Here is a 22998-nt window from a genome sequence, read left to right as displayed (position 1 = left end):
TAAGACAAATTAGACCCGCTCCCTCCCCCTGGCTTCAGTAAAGGAACCACTGCTCACCACCCTTTGCTGTGTTTGATTAGCTTTATGTGGAGACAGGAGAGGAGCTGTGACATGAAAGAGTCCAAAGCTACCTGTTCATAGCAATTTTGTTCCCGGCTTCCCATTGGCTAATCAAGCTTCCAGGCCTCTGTTAAAGTGCAGATGTATCAGCTGGGAAGTGGCACAATGTGAAAGCATGAGAGTCCCAGGTGGAAGGCTTTGATTTGAGTCCAGATCTGATTCTGGATGTTGAACAAGGCTTTTAAAATTCTTTCACGCTCCTCGTGTGCACGGTTAGATCATTCCCTAAAAAGCAGAGCATGAGGCAAGAGCTTGTGCATGGGTATTATATCTGGGGAAGTGAGCTCATACTACAAGAGCGGGCAACTGGGAAGAATGAAACAGGGAAGGAGGGAAAGCCAAACCAGGGGTGCCTGCTGCTGTGGGCAGCTGAAGTTGGGCCTCGAGGGGGCGGGTTCTACTTCAGAATTAATCTCTCGAGAGATAAAAGAAGGAACTATAGGGATGCCACGTGAGATATTACCTCCCTCACACCTCCACGTTTGCTTGGGTCTGAAAGGCTGAGTGCATTCTATAGGCATCTTAGGCAGAAGTGGCAAAGAAGCCAGGGCAGGAAGTAAGAAATAAGCAGTACGGCTGAGGAAGGTGCTGTTGGGTTACACTCGTGCCAGCAGGAGGCTGTAGCATCGGCTGGAATGAAAAAGTGGGCCGAGAGTATGAGGCGGGACATGAGAGGTATTCATCTCAAGCAATAACCATACCTCATGGGGTTCTTGTGAAGATCAAATACTAATAACATATACTATGTATTTACTGTGTGCCACGACTATTCTGAGACCTTTATTATACTGATTCATTTTATTCTAACAAAAACTCTAGGCTGAAGGGATCATTACTAGCCCCATTTTACAGATGGGGAAGTTGAGCAACAGAGAGGTTATATAGCTGGCCCAAGGTCACAAGACTAATAAGTAGTAGGACCAAGATTCAAATCCAGGCAGAATCACTTCAGAGACCATTGTGCTATTCTGCTTCGCGAATGAAATCAGGTATCCAAGTGTGCTTTGTGGATTGCTAGGGGCACATAAGTATCAGTTCCTATAATAACTGTTTTTATTAGACAGCATATTAACCCATCAGCACTTGTTTTCCAGTCATTGGGCAACCAGATGGCTGTATTTTAGTGGAAAGAGAGTTCCTGGGAGATCAGATGAGTGGCTGTGGATGGAGAGGCAAAGACAACAGACAACTGATGGTCCTAGAGTGGGCTCCCCAGAGTCACAAGCAGAAGGTTCTGGGGGTGCTCTTGAGAGATATCTTTGGGAAAGGGAGGAAGGCAGGATTGGGCCGAGGGAGAAGCTCACCCACAATGAGTTTCAGCAGATCCAGTCAGGAGCTCTGAGGCTGGAAGACCCTGTACCATTGTCCCAAACAGAAAGGTATCTAGGATCGTGCAGCCACTGGCCTCAGAGTGCCCCATGGGAAGTGTGAACCCTCGGGCAAAGCAGTTCTGTGTGGGCGTGGGCAGTTCCCAGGAGCTGGAGGGTAGAAGCAGCAGCCAAAGAGGGGATCTGGGCAAAGCACGCAGGCCCTCGCTGAGGGCCCTGGGACCGCTGGTGAGCATGTCAAGAGGCAGGATGCTCTAAAGGGAAAACATGCCCAGAGCCCAAGACTGCTACCGCTGCTGCTCCCGGTTTGCACCTCTGAGGGGGACAGCAAGCGGCTGAGCATTGCCAACAGGAGGTATTTTACAACTTAAGCAGCTCTGTCCCTTCCTTCACTTTCTAGGGAGGAATCAGCCCCTCATTTTGCTCCTAAAAAAATAAAGAAAACATGTATTGAGGACTTGCTCTGTGCTGGCTAGGCATGTCAGAGGCCTTCTCTCACTTCTCCTCACAGCGGGCTCAGGATGGACACATTCCGCCAATGAGGACCCCTTGCTCCGCCTGGCCCTATGGAATCTGCCTTCTCAGTTTGACCAGCTCACAGGGCTCAGTTCCACTCACATCCTGCCCCTGTCTCCTCCCTCTGAACCTTTTAGGAAAGCCACCTGCCTACCTGGGCTCTGGTTCCAGAAACTCCACTCCCGCAGGGGGCTGGGTTCCTGTGGAGGGACGGCACCAACAATGTGGCTTCCCAAGTGGGAAGGAAAAAAAGCCTGAGCTTCACCTCCTGGCACACCACTGTGCAGCCAAATTTCCTCTTCCTCAAAAAAAGTCGCTCTTTAAAAACCACTGCCCTCATAGTAACAAAGCGTTAGTAGATCTAATTATAGGGTTGTTAGCTGATTGCTCTTCCTGTATTTTGCTAGAATTCCTCTTTGTGTGCTCAGTGCAATGGATGAAAGAGGAATTTTTAGGAGGCATGGCGAGTCTGGATGGGATTGCTAGCGAAACAGGTCTTGATGCTGATAACTGTAAAAATTCTCCCCAACCGTTTCAAACAGACTCAGCATATCCTCCCGTGTAGCTGAGTACCCCTTCCTTCCTCCTGCCCACCACTGACCTTGAACAGCTGGTCTGCATATAATTATAGTCACTGGCCTTCTTGCCTCAAAACGAGTGCTCAGATGGCTTCCCATCTTCCGTGCTTAGAAGCACTAAAATCTGAATGCCCTAGTCTAGGGTCCATAGAGCAATGCCAAAAAGCCTCCGGCACCTAATCCCTACTCATTTAAAAGATTTCCTTTCTTCACCTGGTGGTAGAGAGGAAGGCTGGAGAGGAGCCACTGATATTGCACTTTTTGATATTGTCTCTTTGCTAAATGGATTTTTTATGTTGTAAAGCATCATAGAATATTTAATTACCCAACTCTGCCACTTCTTCCTAGCTGTGTGATGCTGAGTAAGTTATGTAATTACATTGAGCCTCAGGTTTCTCTTCTGTAAACTACAGTACTAATAAATTTATTGAATGCCGACTATGTGCCAGGTACTGTCCTAGCACATATAAAATGAACAAAACAGACAAAAATCCCTGTTCTTGGGGTGGAGGGGTATTCTCATAGGGAGGTTGTATTTATACATTTTTTCTGGTAGGGAAGACAGCTAACAAACAATATATGTGAGCAACGTATGGAGCATCTTCGTGGTAAATACTAAGAAAAAAAAAGCAGAGAATGAGAATATGAAGTAAGGGTAGGGTATCTAGGGAAGGCCTTAATGACACAATAGCTTTGAAGGAAGTGAGAAGTTAGTCATAGGGCTAAATGGGGCAGAGGATTCCAGCCAAAGGAAACCACAGGCAGAAAGACTCTTAGGCAAGAGTCTCCGTGTCTGTAACAGTCTTTCCCAGCCTGGCTGACCTGACTTTTCCAAATATCAGTCTAAACATCATTTCTTGGAGGATTTCCTTTGTCTCTTGGACCAGGCAAGGTGCCCCAGCACAGTGGTCCTGTAGCATGTTGTACTTCTCCACCCTCAGTAGCCATATCTGCTAGATCAGTGGTCTCAACCCTGACTGCACATTAGAATCAACTGAGCAAACTTTAAAAATGACTGATGCTGGGAACCCTCTACAGAATAATTGAATCCAAGAGAATGAGAATTTCTTGTCTGAGCACTGACATTTTTAAAGCTTCTCCATTGCAAACACTGGTGGTAGCCTCCCTAAACCCACCCCATCCTTTCTTTCTTGCTGGAGTGCCCTGATTTTGTTCAGATATCTATCTGTCCTCCTTGCATCCATGTTTTTCAGGGAAATGCACCCTACCCAGGACATGGGTCCTGATTGGTTTGAGGCAATCACAGTGATCTCATTCGCTTTGCCAATAATTAATGTATGATTTGGTCAATAGTGGCCAATAGATATGAGGGAAAGAATGGCTATAATTTTTAAAAAGAGAAACAAATGTTGGTGAAGGTATAGAGCATTGCTGATGGGAATGCAGAACGGTGCAGCTGCTGCGGAAAACAGTTTGGCAGCTTTTCAAAAGGTTAAACATAAAATTACCATATGACCCAGCAATTCCACTCTTAGTTATATATTCAAAAAAAAAAAAAAAGAAAGAAAAAAGAAAAAAGAAAAGCAGAGACTTGGACAGATATTTGTACACAAATGTTCATAGAAACATTATTCACAATAGCCAAAAGGTAGAAGCAATCCAAGTGCCCATCAGCAGATGAATGGATAAAAAAGTGTTGCATATGCATGCAATGGAATATTATTCAGCCATAAAAAGGGATAAAATTTTGATACATGCTACAACATAGATGAACCTTGGAAATGTGCTTAGTGAAATAAACCAGACACAGAAAGACAAATATTTTTATGATTCCACTTATATGCAGTACCTATAATAGGCAAATTCATAGAGACAGAGTAGAATAGAGGTTGCTAGGAGCTAGATGGAAGGGGGTGGAGAAAAAGAAGTTATTATTTAATGGATACAGAGTTTTTGCTCGGAATGGTGAAAAAGCTTTGTGTATAGATAGTGGTGATGGTTATACAACATTGTGGATGTACTTAATGCTACAGAATTGTACACTTATGGATGGCAAAATGATAAATACTATGTTGTATGTACTCTACCTTAATAAAGAAAAAGAGAGAGATGAGAGAATGTTTTCCTCAAAAACAGAAGAGCACACAGAGATGGCTTCTCCTCTTTCACAGTGACATCCAGACCTGCTACAGTCAACTTGTAACTGTGACAGAAAGAAGGCTGAGAAACAAAGTCAATCCCTGAGGCCGACGGAGCAGAAAGATGGAAAGGTCCTTGATTATGTTGTTGAGCTGTTGAATTAACCAACCCTAGATTTGTTTATCCCTGATGCCTTACTCTGGGACAAGCTAGTTGAGTCGAGATCTTCTGTAGAGTAGCTGAAAGCATTCTAGTATACCAAGTGGACACACTACGATGTGCCATCTGGATTTCCTCTCAGTACTGGAGGACTTAATCTCCCAGTTGCTGTCAGTGCTGCCTCTGCTAGAGGGAGCTGCCTTGCCCTAGGGCATGCCCTCTTCTAACGACTGCATTCAGTGGCTGACCAATAAGGGGAGCTGTCCATTGCAAAGGCCTGGTCCCATTGCCCCAATTCTCGAAGACTCTGAAAAGTCATCCCAGCTTCAGCATCCAATGTAGGGTTGGCCGAGGACTCCGCTAAGATGAATCAAAGCCCAGATTCTTCCCTTGCCTAGTCCCGTTTTTGTCCCTTCTTTCACAGTGTCAACCCCAAGGAGTCCCCAGTAGACTTCCTACAATGTAATGTCCATCTCAGAACCAGCTTCTGGGGTAACCTGACCTGGGACATGGATATACGGCTGGGCCAGCTGAGTCCAGCAGAAAGCCAGACTCTCCAGCATCTAGCAGAGACTTGCACCTAGCATGCATTCCTAACTATGTGTGGAATTATTAAATGAATGATATTTTGGTTAAAAAATTATGAGTTCTCAGCTTCTCAGGAAAATAAAGTGACTTTAGTAGAGCAAAGAATATGAGAGAAAAAAAATGCCAAGGTTTTCAAAAAACACAAACCACATAATAAGTGTGCAGCCTACTTTTGGGTTCTTCATTGGATGCTTATTGCCTGAATTGATGCCAAAGCAGGGTTGTGGCTAGAAAGCCAACAACTTGACTAAAGACATTCTTGCTCATCAGGGCCTAACACCTGTGAGGCCTCCTACCTCTAGTTTAAATGAATGATTTCCGAGCTTCTAGGTCATTTTTTGACCTGCCAAATATAGTTAAAAATTTGGCAATCTTTAAGATTTACAGCCATTCTAACAGGTTTGGTCTTGGTTTGGTATGTAAGGGGCTTCCTCTCTGTATTTCTGTGAACTCTAGACTCCAGGAATGGAGAAGACTCCTAAAATCATCAAGGAACGAAAAGAAAGGGGTAAGGACTAGAGAAAAGCAGTGGTATGAATCCAAGAACGACCCAAGGTAACTCTTCTCCACACACTTGAAACCAGAGGCCCACATTAAGTCAAAGACACAAAAGCCAAAGCCCTCCAGCTCACTTTACAAGTAACTTGAGAGCACGTTTCTATAGTTCTAAGATGATAGCTTATATGAATAGGTCCAAGACAGATGCTGGAAATCTTTCCACACAGTTCTTCATCATGCCAATACCACAACCGAGAATATGCTTTTCAGCATTTAACTAAAGATAAGGAGTCCATTTCATACAATTAAATGCCATCATATACCACTGTACCCCAGCCAAGTAGCTTTGTCTATAGGACACAAGTATAGATATGGGCCCTAACCTTCCATCGTCTTCAATGATTTGAAGAATATCCTCATTTCTATAAACTGGATCACGATAAAGAGAACTGAAACATTAAAAATAGTCTTGAGGCCAAAAATTTGTTCTATGGAGAATAAAAGATTTGGTATTTCATATATTTTTTTAAAAATATGAGTGTAATAAGCATCTTAAAACTCTCGTTTTTCTTTAGATGAAAAAGAAATCGTTCTCTGTAAGCATTTCCCTTTGCTTGACTAACCCTAAGCACAGCAGTCCAGAGCTGGTGGTGTGTGAGATGTCGAGAGTGAAATCTATTAGAGCATGAAGTAAGGGGAAATGACCTGCTGACTTCGAAGGCAGGGGCGGCCTGAGGAAATGTGAAAGAAGCAAACACCACAACGGGTGAGAGAGAAATCACAGCTCCATAAATGTATCGTAATGATGAGCAATGAGCTGTCACTGGCATCTTGATTAAACATGTTTGATTTTATGATTTCATTTAAAGTCTAGCTAGAAATTTATTTTCCTTTCAATTTTTGCATCTCGTAGAGGACCAGGCAAAATCATCTGGATGCCTACTATAAACATTTATTTAGGGGACAGATGATATGCTCCGGCAGTTTGTAAATGTGTGGAACATTTTCTTCTCCTTCCTTTGTCCCATCTGGTACTGCCTACAGGAGGTGGACTATGTGATTCGTTTGGATGCAGATGTGAAGATGGAAGCCCATTGATGGAATGAGTAGCTCTTTGGAGTTTTTTAGAAAATCTTCCAGACTCTTTAAACTGTTTAAGTTGAAAATGGGTTTTGCTATTGTGCTCTTGGTTTTGCCTCTCTGGTGTTGCAGTGTCTTTATGTGAAAGCGGTCATAATTCCTGCATTAGAAGTATTTTCTGAAACTCTTAATCACTCCAGATTTCTCTTTGACCCTCAATTAGTCTTGACATCACTTCCCCTGTGCTACTTCATGATAAGCATTCCCGTAGAAGAAAATCTATTAATTGGACCATCTAGATGCATAATCCTCATCTTTTGGATGTTTCTCCTCCCCCATGAAGGAAGCAGACGGCAAAAGGCTGCTCCATGAAAGCAACTCCTTCGGAAGCTTGTAATGTAGGGGGAAAAAGACATTTTAATTTTCTCTCCAGATTCTGCTTTATTTGCTTTGGAAGTCTGAGTGTGGAGGTCAGTTGCATCCATCCACTTGAATTTAATTTGTCTTTGTACAAACAGCTTGCATTGATTCACTAAGCAGTGGTTCAAAAGATAAACACAATCATTTCAGAATTTCAGCACAAAGTACATTATTTCTACCTCATTAACAATGAAGTGCTTAAAGAAAATACCCAGGCATGCTGATGGCTATGACCGTGTAAGGAAGGTTAAAAGTCCCTTTTCCTTCTTCAAAGCTTGTTTTCATCAGAGTAAGCGAGGGCAAGTTCTTTGAGGGTAGGATTTGTCTTGATCCAATTCACATCATTCACAGTTCCTTGAACGCAAAATGCTGGTTAGCACAGTGGGGGCCCAGTAAGCAGCAGAATTGTTGACGTGCACTAGAAGGAATAGAGGGTGAGGATCTATCTGCCTTTGGCAAAAGCAATTATGTCCATTAACCCTTATAACTGATACTTAGAGCATCTCTAGCCCTCTCACTAGAAATTAAAGTTGATTAGACCAATGTCATCCTAGGTATCTCTCTAGGATTCTGTCTTTGTCTGTCTCTGTCCTTCTTCCCTCCCTTCCTGATTAGTTATCAATTGTTCCAAATAAGTAATGGGAACAACAGACTAACTCTTGATGGTTTGTAGAATAGCATGACAAAATGAACGATTAAAATCGTTTATAAAATAATTTTTAAAACAAAGTTGCTGCATTTCTACTTTCTTGCATCCTTAAAACTGCATTCCACTGTCACCCTTGCTACGAGAGATAAACTGAACATCGCAGGAGAAAACATAACCATTTTTCTTAATCTGAGACCCATGAAGTTGTATGCAAACTCTTGTGTGTTCCCATTTTTCTGGGGTTCAAAGTCCACAGCTTTCATCACACTCTCAAAGAGCTATTCAATTTCCAAAGAAATGAAAGGCCAATATATTTGAAAGGTAACTACATTTTTCTTCGATGATGCTGTTGTTATTTAACTTTGATTTTCTCTGTTTACTTTAGGATCTAGGCTAAGATTTAAGTAAGAAAATGTAACTCGATTTAAAATGGTCTTTTTAAAAATAAGATCGTCTGTCCTACATTTTTTGGCAGTAAAAATTTTAAAGGAATTACCGTGAAACTAGATAGCAGTGTGTGTGTGTATGTGTGTGTGTGTGTGTGTGTGCGCACGCGCGCGTGTGCGTGTGCATGCACACGCACATGCATACACATATTCATTTTTTTGATAATTCTAGTTTACATACATGTGGACCTTGTGCTAAAAGGACAATCACCAACGACAGAGTACAACCCTCCACCCTACAAGAGAACAAGTTTAATTTCAAAACTCTATCAATGGTAAACTATTCACCAGCAGCCAATCTGTGCAGGAAAGGAGCCAATGGAGTCATTTAAACCACCTTCATGATCAAAGTCAACTGCTGCAGCTGAACTGATTAGGTAGGTTGACCATTTTTCTTGTTGAGGGCAAAAACAACAAGGCTGACATAATACAGTTTCTTCATTTCGCATGTAAAAGGCAGGACCATTGCGCACAACACGTGTTTTCTAGCCGAAGGTTTCTATTCCTAAATTCAAGGTTCACCGCCTTTCCAGAGCTCCTCAGGCCTCCAAACTCAGATCAAAATTGAATTCCTCCAGAAAGTCTACCTTGATAAATCTCCTCTCAACTGTGGTTATCGCGTTATTCAACACCCCTTCAGTATAACTGCGCTGTAAAGACTCACGAAGATAATCGTTTTAGACAGCTGAGTTTTCCTGCCAGCTGGGATACTATGTTCAATTACCCCAACTTTTAAAAAAAATTGTCTGTGGAAATCATTACTCATTTTTCTGTCTTTTTTTTTTTTCTGTCTTCTTAATGAGAGTTCATGGAAAAATCTTGACCATCCTTGATAGTGATGGGTGTCTTAGTCTGGGTTTCTCAGAAGGCAGGACTTTAGGCAAAGCTTATATGCTACTATTTTATAAAGGGAGTTCAGTCTAGGGAAACAGAATGTGAGAGGCAGGAGAGGTATGGGGGCCAGTGGAGGGTGTGTTACTGAGCTGGCCAATGGTTCATATCTCAACCTAGTGGGGCCATCTTCCAAGAGGCCATATGAATGATTGAGCTTTGGAACATTTCTGCTGGGAGGAGGATGGGGAAAGAATGTCTCTCTCAACTTTCCCCTTCATTGCCACCCTCCCCTCAACTTCTGGATTGTGATTATGAGTGTTGAGAGGTGTCTCAGGCTCCAGAGCCAACAGAGGCACCCCAAGGCAGGAGGCACACACAGTGTAGGCATGAGGAAGCTGTTGTCAGAATAAACCTACCCGAAGGCAGCTGGAGCACAGAGGGCTGCGCAGGATGAGTGGCCAAAAGTCCCAGGACACAGGAGGTCCAGAGAGTCTGCAGTGGTGTCTAACGGGTGTCTGATACAATGAGAGTAAGTTTAGAAACATCAGTGGGTGCTCTGTGTTTTGCCTACAGTGTCTGTTGAGGTGTGAAGAGCTCTTGGTCTAGACTGACTGAGTCACTGTGACTCAGATATTGAGAACTGAGTTCTATATTTACTTTTTTTGAGGTAAAAGTGGTACATATCATAAGTTTCAGGTGTACAACATTATAATTTGATAATACTGTATATACTACAAAGTGGTCACCTCTAATTACTAATTAAATCTTGCTGATCCCTCCCTTATTTTCAGGTATGCTGAGAAGCTATTACATCTATTTGTTAGTGTTCCCACGAGCAGTAGCTTCTCCATCCTATTCTAATTTTTTTCTCTTAATCTTCGAAGGGATTGAAAACCAAAGAGCTGAGCTTGTTCAATGTGTGTACAAATGAAGAACACACAGGCTCTGGGTGAGAACTAATGAGGCTCTCCTGTGCTGAGATTAAAATTCAAAATTATTAGGATTATGACATTTATTCAAATATCTCTATGCTGGTAGAGAGTGGAATATGCACTTTGGAGTTTAGAGGATTTTGTGAAATAATGTGGATTTGGCACTGAGCATCTCTGTGATGACTCTCTTTGTTTATGTACAGGTTCTTGGCTTTATTCCAGTGAAAAGAAATTACTGAATACCTGAGTTTCAGAGAAGCAGACAATATTCTATTTAGTTTTCACTACACTCTGTATTTGAACTTAATGATATTGTTAAACTTCTTGTAATTTGCTTGAAGATACTGCAGCATAAACAGTGTGATGTAGGGGTATGTGTGTGTGTGTGTGTGTTTTATTCTATGGGCAGTTCATTAACATTTGAAGTACCATAATAAAGAATCTGAACTTCACACATGCTTAGTTAGCATGTGACAAATTCCAATAGTTCATAAAACAGAGGTCTGTTACAGGTTTCAACTATTTTTATCTCCAATCAGCCCTAAAGGGTTTGTAATTAGGATAAGGGAAATGAATCATCATTAGTAAAACAAGTGGTTGAAATATGTGGATTGGCTAGAAATCCTACACAGGTACCTCCCAGAAGCATATATTCCTCAGAGTGGCAGCACCTAAGGCTTTGCTCCGTCCTGTGCCCAACCACTGGCAGAAGTCAACTGCTGGATTCTGACGAGGTGATACTCCTACATTGTGCCTTCCATGCAGGAGGCTTGTTTGGGTGTCCAAAAGGGCAGGAGGCAGGCCTTCATCAAGTTTACAGATATGTTCATGGCTGTTTTTATCCCTAATTGCTAACTGTGGTAGAATTTGGTCTGATATGGGATCATGTTGTATGAAACACCCATCACCTTCCTCTTCCTCTCACACTGGTCTTGGACAAGGTCAGTTCCCAGCAGACATGGCCAAACGTCTTTTGTTGCACCATCTATGTTTTGTAGTCCTCTCATCGTACCTGTGAGGGTCAGAAGCACCATGAGTACTGGAGATCACTGTGGATGTCATGAGACTGTGCACGATTGGGCAGTGGGCTCCTTGCCTCACCCCGGGAGGTAGGACCCCAGGCCGCTGAAACGTACTTGGAGGGAGTGGAACCCCACTAGTGCTGGTGGTGGTGTCTGTGTGCTGCTTACTTCAGCAACTGAGGGGGTTAAAGCATCATACACAAATCATTACCCCTAAAGCTGGTTCTCAGGTGCAGGTTGTCTAGTGTTCTCTATAACAGGGTAGTTAACGCACTCTTCCATTCGAAAAGTATTTGGGGAGGTGCTAGGTGTTTCATTAATTTTAATAAATAGAAAGATGACTAGGACATAGGCGCAGCCCTCGGGAAGCTTCTGGTCTAATGAGAAAGATTTAATACAACACCATAAGCATGAAAGGTATGCCCACGATTCTCTAGACCTGCTGAGGAGAGACACTTAGCTCACCTAGGACAATGGATCCCACACTCTTTGGTCTCAGGACATTTTTACATTTTAAAAATATTCTTGAGCACTCCGAAGACTTTTGCTTATGTGGATGATATCCATCGGTATTTACCATAAAGGAAACTAAAACTGAGAAGTGTTTTATTAATTCATTAATTATTAAATGCTAATAAGTGTTAATATAAAACTACCTATATTATATATAAAATGTATTTGTTAATACCATAAAATATTAAATAAATCTATTTGTTAAAATAGCAATAATAAACCTATTTCATGTTAACATAAATAACATCCTTTTATGAAAAATAACTATATTTTCCAAAGCAAAAATCATTTTTGTGTGAAGAATGGCATCATTTTACATAATGGCAAGTCTCTAATGTCTGGCTTAATAGGAGCAGCTGGATTGACACATCTGCTTCTGCAGTCTGTAGCAATATATATTGTTTAGGTTAAAGTCTTTGAAAAAAATTTGCTTCACACAGATGTGCAGCTGGAAAAAGAGGACCTCACAGACCCCCTAAAAGGCAAAAGCTTATATGCTATTTATACTACATAGAAAGCTTATATGCTTGGGGACTCCACATCCAGATGGTCTTTGAACTGCTGGCTTCAGCTTCCTGGAGGTGAGTTTTAAAGAATATGTAAGAGGTGTCTAGGTAAAAACACGACAAGAACATTCTAGGTCAGTGCTTCTCAAACAATCACTGTGCATTTGTTTCACCTGGGGTCTGGGGGCGAGGCTTGAGTCCTGCGTTTCTAACAAGTTCCAGGTGATACTGATGCTGCTGGTCCCGGAACCACACTTTGAGTAGCAAGGCTCTAGGCCAGAGAACTAGCAGAAGCAAAGGCACAGTGACATGGAACAGCCTAAAGCACAAGGGGAACAGCATGACTAGAGAGTGAAGTACAAGACGGTAAGTACCAGTAGAGAAAGTACTCCATGCCAGATCACGGAGGTAACAGTTGTCACTTTTCTCCAGGAGACGTTATGAAAAAGTGTTAAATAGGAAACAACTCTGGCTTACCGGTAAGTGAATTTCTAATTCTGAATAACTCCGAATGGCAATAAATATAAAAGATATAAGCAAAGTAAGTGGGCGATAGGATGATATGGAGGAGGAAGAAAGATAATATTCTCTATGAATATTATTACAACATAGCTTAGTAGAAAGAGTAGGTGCTTTGGATTAGGACAGAATTTGCTGAAATCCTAGCTCTGTCATTTATAAGATGTCACTGAGTCAATTCTCAGAGCCTCAAATTTTATCACATGTACAGATACGACAGATGAATTATACGCACAGAAAACAAGTGTGGTGCATAGTAGGTACTCAAAACACTCAAATCAATATGATAAAAAATGCGATAGACATAATAAAACATAACAGCTGGAAACTTATTGTTATTCTAAAATTTGATGTAGGCTTGAAACAAGATAACTGAGCTTATTAAAATTTTGCATTTTCAAGATCAAAAAGATCTTAGGTGAGGGGAATCACCTAAAAGTAAGTGTTTTGCCTGTTCATATGCTAGGCAATGTCAGCTCATAGCTGTCCCCAGTAATGGAAGAGAAGGGATGTGTTAGAGGCTGACAATGATTAGAAGAGAGGAACCTCAGGCCTCACGTCAACCATCCTTTCTTCCAAGACAACTTGGACCCAAATTTTCAATACGAAATTTGAATAGCTTAAGCCTGTTTCTCGAGCCCCTTCTCTTTTCCTGGTAGTTAACACAGATAATAATGAGCAAAGGCACAAAGAGCACAGAGGACAAAAATTATGTTTACATATTAAATCGAGCCATCACAGTTTTTCAATCTCTCTGTGCCTGAGCACCTGCATTAGGTCTTTCCTAATTTCTATTTCTCTTCTTCTCTGGAAACCCTTGGGCTTCAGGATCCAGAAATCCTCTCACCACCACCAGAGATTCTGAGACTCGTAATATCTCATTCCTGCCTGAAGTGTTGGTTAGTACAGTCACGTATGATGTGCTGCTTCTCAATCCACTAGAACAAATATTGGCTCCGATTGTTTGTAAATGAAAGTTTTTATTATCCAAAAAATCCTGGTTCTTAGTTGGGCAGAATTTGAAAGGCTGTTTATTTAACTTAAAAAAAAAAAAAGTGTGTGTGCGTGCGTGTGTGTGTGTGTGTGTGTGTGTATGGTTTCTCTAAATCTCTTGATAGTTACGACGTCTGAGTAATTGCTTTTCTCTACCTTAAAACGAAAGACAAGATAAGAGTAGGTTTATAAAAGAACACCAATGTCAGAAGAGACAGCACACTTCAGCTGAGTCGACGGGCATGTTGTGACAAATCACATTATCTCAGCACTAAGATTCTTAGTATCTGTGTGACAGATTTGTCATTGTTTTATATGAAAATAGGCAATGTGGGAAGTAAGTGTCTTGGACAGGGAGACAGTTCAAAGCCGATTTCTGACAAATATTTCTTCAACCAGTGGGCTAACAGCGATTTCTTTGGTCTCTCCTTTCACTAAGAATTCATCCCTTTTAATCTTTGTGATTTCAGTATTTTAGACTGCGAATTTGACGCTTAGAACACTCTTTGCCATCAGGTCCTTTCCCCTGGAAGGGAACATTAGCCTATGCTCTCATTCACTCATTCATTCATTTAAAGAATTTCCTAAATCCATGAAAGCATTTCTTTAAGAAAAGCAAGGAAAGAAGAGGGTGAATTTTTAATTTCTAAAGCTGATTGAGTCAGCTATCTCCACGGTAGCTCTGGGTTGAGAGCACTCTGCCTCCTGCCAGCACGTCTTTGGGCAACAACCTTGACGATATCCTCTCCAGATGTGGTTCCCAGTGATGTGGCATTCTGTGAAAAGTCTGGGCAACTTGACAGATCTTGCTGTTCACCTGAGATATCTAGGGAGGTAAGACAAGGTGCCTGAGCATCTACTCCCTGTCCTTTCTCGCCGAGATTAAAAATTCAGTGATTCCTATGAACAACAATAAAAATTATAGAATGTCTAGAAATAAACTGAATAAGAAATATGTAAGACCTATATTTAGAAAACTATAAATATTTACTGAAGGATGTAAAAGAATTAACAGAGGGACAGACTGTTCTAGGAGAATGACAGTATGAGAAGGCCTTTGTCTTGGCACTCATCAAGAACCATCACTTCCATGCAGACTTCAAAGACCTTATTCTACCCTTCTCTCCTTTACTGTGAATTTCCTCAGCTCTTAATATAATCGTCTACAGCAGTGTTACTTTCATATATGGACTTGGAGGTCTCTGGCTATTTTATACGTCTTTTCTTCCTTATAAGTATAATAAAAGCAAGTACTAGCTCTTTCCTTCCCTTTAGTATGCCTCTACTTACAAATTTTCCATTTAAGGAAGTTTGCAGGTATGAACAAAGTAGGATGGAAAAGGGGCATGAGCTCCACCCACGACCAACAGATGGTATGAGCAGCCAAAGCAATCATTCTGCCACACACTGTTCCAAGTCAGGGGAATGTCAGCTGGGCTTGTGCTCAGTTCTAAGATATTTTATGAATATAAGTTACACCATCCATTCGAAAAGTATAAAAGCAGTGACTGCTTTTTAAATGCTGCAAAAAGAGACTCGATTATGATGGAAATGAAAATTGAAATAATCTTTTAAACCTGAAAGTGGTGAGAGAATGCCGAATGTTGCAGAGAGCTCATGGCACAGCAGGAAGAATTCGTAAGGCCAAAGTCCAAATAATGATCAAAAAGGAAAGAGCAGGGATTAGTGACATGAAAAAGGTATCTTTTTGATTTGGCTAAATGTTAGCAGCAATGAACAATGGCCCTTGGCCTAAACTTTGTTAATCCTGGTGAAGGCCAGGAGTTTATAAGTGAATTTAAGCCTAGCATGGTGAAGAGCTATTGATGAGTCTGCTGTAGACAGGGTGGCTCCATAGGTTCAAAGTCACTGGGTTCAGGGCTCACCCAAATCAGCAAAACACCAAATGGCTGGAGAGATGACAAATGAGGGTCCTTATAGACATAAGAGGTTCATATTTGGGGAAAAACATTCAACAGAATATATGAAAGAATACTCCTGGTTTTAAAGCTTTGAAAGACCCACCTATATTTTTATTTGTGGAGATACATCTGGAGACTGGTAGCTAAACTTCTCTTAGTCACTTTGAACTTATGAAAGAAAGGGACACTTGAACAAGCTTTTAGAACCTAAGGTCTACATAAATGGAATGGCTTCCAAATAGTGCTGTATGTGTAGTTAATTACATAAATATTTATTGCACATCTCCTCTGTGATGGACACTTTCACATAAATTAACTAATATTTTCACCCAACAATTTTGTAAAGTAGATATCACCACTACTACCACTTTATGGATGTGGAAATAAAATCTCAGAGAATGGCAAAAGTGGGACCTTTTGATTCCAAGACTGTATTTTACCTCTCCATATCTGCCTCATTGCATCGAATGAATGAAAAAAAAAAACAAAACCATAACCCAGTGCTAACATAGACTAAAATTCTGCCTATGTTTCACAGAGTTAAAAAAGTGGCTTCATTTCTGAATGTATGTCTGTTACTTTATATAATGCCATCAATGCACATAATACATACAGTAGTCCCCCCTTATCCATGGAGGATAGTTTCAAGACTTGGATGCTTGAAACCTCAGATAGTACTAAACCTTATATATACTATGTCTTTTCCTATACATATATCCTATGATGAAGTTTAATTTATAAATTAGGCACAGTAAGAGATTAACAGCAATATCTAATAATCAAATAAACAACAACAAAAGGGTTACTTGAACATATGCACTGCAATACCATGATAGTCGATCTGATGGCTGCTAAATGACTAACAGGTGGGGCGGGGAGCATCTACAGCTTGGAGATGCTAGGCAAAGGGACGATTCACTTCCCAGGTGGGACCGAGCAGGACGGGGCGAGAGTTCATCATACTACTTGGAACAGTGCACAATTTAAAACTTATGAATTGTTTCTTTTTGTAATTTTCCATTTAACATTTCCAGACCATGGTGGACTGCCGGTAACTGAAACCACAGAAAGTGAAACCTCGGATAAGAGAGAGAAATGCTGTATAATATATACAATGCCGCCAATGTCGCATCGCACTGTTGTGTGTCTCTTTTCTGAACTTCAAAATACCTCCTGGGACATAAAAGGGGAACGGGGCCTTAAGAAGCACTTTGTGGAGTGGTTCTAGTGAGTACATAACAAAGCAAAACAATGTGCTCTAGGAAGGGAACTTTTCAGTATGTATCCTTGGTGGCGATTCACAAAGCATTTTGTAGTGCAGCCTCATGGTTGAGGGCCCTTCCTTGTCTCTGGACATCCTTTTCACTGATAAAGAATAGAGAGAATGGCTGAGAATTCTACCCAGGTTAGTTCAGCAAGGTTTAATTTCTCCAGCACTGCTGTGTAAATTGTGCCAATAACAAAATTCATATCTCTCACACTAATCATTCCAAGACGCATTCAAGAGGATATAACATGGTGAGGTGGAGCCTGGGAGATTTGAATAAATTATGTCAAAGGAAAAGATCACTGGTAGTGCTGACATGACAGCCTGCACATGACTAATCTAAATATTCATTTTGGATAATGAAACAGCTATCAACAAATTCATGACTTAAGACAATATTTTCACTTCAGATGTCAAGTGACAAAGGGTCTCCATAACACATTGCCATCAGCAGTCTGTATCAGTAAGAGAGAAAATATACTTGAATTTCATAAATATGTATGAATCACAATCTTTCTATTTTAAAAAGAGACTTAGCCTCATTCAGAATTTTCACAAAATAGTTGTCACAAAGACATTAACCTCACAAATCATTTCATGGCGAGAACTATCTGTTTGGTAATAAGTAATGAATCTGTTTCTAGTCAACTGGTCTACTTCTTACTTTACTTATATGCATCTGTGGTTTCAGATGTTTAGACAACTTCTATATTACTCTCTTTCTAACTTAGTAGTTGCTGGATAAATCTAGAGTGTCATTGAAGTAGTAGCTGGAGAGTCTTGCATGAATCAAACCAGCACTAAACATGACCATTATTACCTATGGAGTAATATATCCCAGCTCAGGGCACTGGGGAAGAGTAAAAAATAAATAAATATGTAATATGACCCATGTCTCAATTTGCCTGTTTATACATTAGATTCATCTGTTACTGTTCTACCTTCTTATTCCATGAGTGGCAGGAGGATTCTGGGTAGGAAAGTGGGCTTTGTCATCTCATGTTGTCAGATCTTTCTCTTCAACCAAAAAGGAAGAGGGAGATGAAGAGACTGTATCTTTGTCCTTATCCAATGGTAGATTTAGAGTTGTGAGGACAATAACTGTATGTCTCCTTTAGAAGGCAAATGGCTAAAAACGTATGAACCCATGTTTAGCCTTGCTAGGAATCAAAGATTTGCAAATTCATTATTACGATGAGTCACAAAAGCTGAGAGTTTTACATATTATTTGACTCAGCAATTCTGACTTTAGCCAAAAGAAAGTATCATTATATATGATCAAAGATTTATGTACGAAGTTGTTCATCACAACATTGTTATACTGATTTTTTAAAAGGGGTGAAAATCCTTCCTTGTTCATGAGAAATAATTATGATACATCCTCCTATGATAAAAATGAAATATTAACCAGGCATTAAAACTGGAAAGATTTCACAGTACTCTGTTAACTGAAAGTGGAAGATAATAAAATAAGATGCAGAGTTCTGCTCCTACTTAGGATGTAGAAAGTCATAAGAGAATGTTTTCCCCATCTGAACAATGAGAAAAAGCTAGGTAATACACAAAATAATAACCTTTCTTGAGCCTATCAGAGTTGAGGTCACGAGGCAACTAAGTAAATTGAATTCCAAGGAGTTGATAAGCCCATCCATGAACTTTTAGCAGAGCACAAGAGAAAAGAGGTGGCCACCATAAAAGTAGATAAGAAATTAAACAAATCCTTAAAGGCCACGTGTGGGTTAGTGTGTCAGTATGGGATAGCTTAGAGCCTCAGGCACAAGGAAGTTTGCATTCATTCGCCCTCCAACTCTTTTCCAGTGACCTCCACTAGGTGTTCACAAGAAAGGTTAGAGGCAAAGTAGGAGACAGGAGAGAGCCCCCTCCACTGCATAGACATGCAGGAGGTGACCAGCTGCTGCTGAGAGACAAGCAAAAGTCCTTGTCCTCTTCCCCAGAGCCTTTTCTTGCAAAACAAAAGTCTTAAGCTGCTGGGGGAGAGCAGAAAACTTTTTGCCTCTAGAACCAGGCAAAAATCCATTTCTTCTGGGAGAAGAATAGAAGTAAAATCTACCTGTCTCTAAGGGAAGGGTAGAGAATTCTCTTGCCTCCAGACACAGGCAAAGAGCCATTGCTGCTGAGGGAAGGGCAGAAGCAAAAACTTCCTCCCTGGCTTGTGCCCAGGATCCTGCACTGCTCCAAAGCAGAGGTCTCCTATTTCTGGGGGAAAGCCTTAACTCCAAGGCTCAGGTACACAGGGTTTGCCTAAGACTGATATAGGACCAGGACAACAAAGAAACCCCAAACCCCCACAACAAGCCAGAGAAACAAAGAATAGAAGCACTTCCCACCTCCACCTTGGGAGCATAGGGAGAGATCCACTTTGTGGTGCGGTGTGCAGAGACAGCTGAGAGCTTAGCGTAAGGCATTAACACTCAGAAATCCCCTTTGGCACACCAGGCTCCACTCTAAGCACACATACTAACGGCAGCCATCACTGAAGTCTGTGGTGCCCTAAATGTAACCACAGTAACAACAAAACCCAAACCCAGCTCAACTCCTGATTCCCTGACTCATCCTCCTCCCTCTGCCACACCATCCCACACTAATGACACTAATGATGGCTACTGAAGTATATCAAAGATGTATGAAGATGCCTTTATTGCCATCAATGATGAAGCTAAGACAGCACTTTACAAACAGCAGTTCCAGAATCCACTAACACCTGTTAATTAATATGTCTAATATGCTAGTGAGTGAAATATTCAGGTTCTAGACATTTGAGAAACTGTCTCTTTATCCTGCCAGGGGAATTTTGTACATAGAAATGGATGGTCAGTGTGGGGGAAGAAAAATGACTACTATGCAGCTGATGTATTTTATACCCACACACAGACAAAGACACACAGAAAGGCATATCTTCCCGAAGTTCTGCTAAGAAAAGTACCTCTTCAGAGGCAAACAAATGACATTTTGACTTGGAAATTTTTAAAAAGTCAAAACAAACGGTCGAATTTTTATGTCACTCCGGTTTCTCCCCTGCCCAGATTTTTAACCACTAAAGAAGGGAAATTTGGGTGTTGATGATGCAACTTCAATATTGAATCATCTCTCCTCTATTCCAGAGTATAGTTCAACTGTTTGGCTATAGCAATCAAAGTTTCTTTAGAACTTTTAGTAAGAGTATTTAAAAGATGTTTTACTTCTTCTAGTGACTTTTAACAAAAGGGATCTAACTAAACATAGTTCACACCTCTTTAGTTGATTTTTATCATATCCTTGGAACTTAGAGATTCACATTTTTAATTTCTAACAACTGCAGCTGGATGCAAGGGAAACTATTCAAAGAAAAAAAGTATTTCATTCTCAAAATTTTTATAGAGCTAAGGTAAGATGCGACAGTTTGAAGTGAGGGCAGAATGGGAGAGAAGATTCCAGGGCTCAAGCTGTGAAAGGTAGACTATCCCCTCAAAAATAAAAGAGAAGATTCAAGCAGAGAGAATATTTACATACACAAGGAATATGTGAAAAAAAGTAAATCAGAGCAAGATGATGAAGTGGGGACAGACTACAAGACAACAAAGCTCATATTCCCATAAAAAAAAAAGTCTGCCTGAGTAGTAAGCTAAACGGCTTTTGTTCTCTAATAAAGGTGGGCGAGAGGAAGAACACCATGGCACTGAGAACACGGTGTGACAGATGAGGGAGAATGTCCCCGTGCATGGAAGGGCATAAAGGAAGGAACAAAGCCCTCTGGCAAGTGAACAGACAAAGACTGTGGGGACAGAAAGAGGCAAATAGACAAGAGGAAGTGAACCAAAAACAGATTCACGAGACAGGGACTGTGTAACAGGAGAGATGGAATGGGGAGCAGCAAAGGCATCTGTGGAGAGAGAGGCCCCATCAAGCAGGGGACAGATATGTGGTGAGGTGTCCTTCCTCCCATTCCCAAACCCAGACGGGGAAGCTCTAGAAAGAGCAAGTACCTCCAGAGTCTGGTTCTCCTGCTCACTGTCCAATCTCCTGCACCTAGAACAATGCTTGGTATGTAGAAGGTGCTCAAAGCATAGGTGGTAAATGAAAAGCGGTAGAACATAAAAGAGAAAGAAGCTGAATCCCCTGAGAAATGGCATGTGCCTCGTGGCTTCCATTACTGAGGTGTGAGGTCACAGAGAAGATATTAAAGAGCTGGGCTCTGCTTATAGCATGGCCAAGCGATATTCACCTTGGGGCCAGTTTGGTCTTGCTTTTACAGGACCATCAAGGACCCAAGTGAAACAGGCAGTGGTCAAAACAAGAGTAATTGATGAGCAAGGGAGTGGCAGAGGGTGGTCATATGTAAAAGGCTCTGCCTCCACATCTGTCCCCAAATATCACCCACGTGTTTAGATGTCTGAATGTCTCATCATCCAGGGCCATTCTTTTGGGGATTGTTTCTCCAGAATTTTCCATAAAATACAACTAACGCACCAAGGCCTATATGGCCTCAACCGTTCAAAGTCAGTGATATCTAGACTAGAATTGTTCTATCAACTTAGCAACATGTAGGGTAGGGGCCCAAGGAAAATGGACTCAAGACAGAGAGACTCCCCAAGAGTCCAACATAGAAGACTGATCAAAGAGGCTGGGTCAAGGGAGATGGGGTCAGACTGGTTGTGAATCCCCAGATGACTCATCCTACTTTCCAGGGGATCTCCCAAGTGGAAGATGAAGCTGCGGGTGGTGTGTAGAGAAATGAAGATGAATCAGTTGTAGACATGTCTGACTGCCCAGCCCCTAGCTATGTGGTTGTCACCAACAGAAATATACCTAAGCCCTAGAGGAGGAATGACACAAAATCAGAAAAACTAGGGTATCATTAAGAGATGTCATGCTCATTCTTAAAAAAAAAGACTAATGATAACAGATGAGGGGACAAATTGAAATGAAACAGACCTTACGAGGATTCTAGCCATTCAAATTTCCTTCTTGAATGGAAAGATTTATACATTTTCATCTCTTCCCAGGGCACCAAAACAGAAACATTTCACTCTTCTGAATCGTTCCATCCATTTTCTCATAGTTTATCTCATTGCCGTGGTGATGAATCAAGGATCTTGTTTTCATTTGTCTGTACTAGATTAGCATCTTCCTCAAATACTTCAAAAAATGCATACAGCAGTATCAGAATGCTACTTCTAAAAATATTTCTTATCTAAGATGGGAATCGATGGGATAAGCAAAGCATTAGGAGAAACAGCCTCTGGATCTTATCCTCATTCTGTCATTTCAGAAACAGGGTTTGAGATTCCCGTTTCTGTTCACTAAGGGGAAGTGGAGAGGCTACTCACTTGCTTCACAGAAAAAGTTCTAAGACTGAGGAACATGTGATGACCAATTATTTTGTTCAAGGCAGAACAATTAAGGAACTATGGCAGAGACTGCTAATTGCTTACCCCATATCTATTCACCTTTCCTTCAACGGAAATAAAACCAGGATTTGATTCAAGGGTGTAATGTATTACCTAAGAGACTACACTTTCCGGTTTCCTTTGACTGCAGATAGGGTCAACGGAGGGGTAAGTGGATAGGCTATGTGTGTCTTCTGGGAAAGCTCCCTAGGGGCGACTGACTCAGCTGAGTGGTGTCACCCCACTCCCATCCCCAACTTGCTCCTGGGTGGTCACCTTGAATAATAAAATGAAAGAACAAAAGCCATGAGCTAAGGATGGTGGAGCAGAAAGATAAAAGAATACTGTTCTCTACTGAGCATGTGCTGCTGCCACACCTGGGACCTCCATAATTCTTTCACATTAGTGAGAAATAACCTTTCATCTTGTTTAAGCCAAACACAATTCCTAACTGACAGACCTTCTAAGTAGCTTCCTTCTAGGCTCACCCACAACATTGTCAACCTTCTAAGTAGCTTCCTTCTAGGCTCACCCACAACATTGGCAGGGTCCAGGCCAAGAGCAGAGGTCTTCACCTTGCCCCGTGGCCACCCATCCCTTTCTCTTCCCACCCCTAGCTCC

General features: G+C 41.3%; 1 protein-coding gene across 1 annotated transcript in view; it reads right to left on the bottom strand.

Moving 5' to 3' along the window:
• SCD5 (stearoyl-CoA desaturase 5) overlaps positions 1–22998 on the bottom strand; it is a 134592-nt gene that overhangs the window by 5907 nt on the left and 105687 nt on the right. The gene's annotated exons all lie outside the window — the stretch shown is intronic.

The sequence above is a fragment of the Pteropus vampyrus genome, unplaced genomic scaffold, assembly GCF_000151845.1.
Source record: "Pteropus vampyrus isolate Shadow unplaced genomic scaffold, Pvam_2.0 Scaffold25, whole genome shotgun sequence".
In the NCBI taxonomy this organism is placed as follows: Eukaryota; Metazoa; Chordata; class Mammalia; order Chiroptera; family Pteropodidae; genus Pteropus; species Pteropus vampyrus.
Note: the sequence above shows the minus strand (reverse complement) of the source record. Positions and strands in the feature narration are given on the sequence as shown.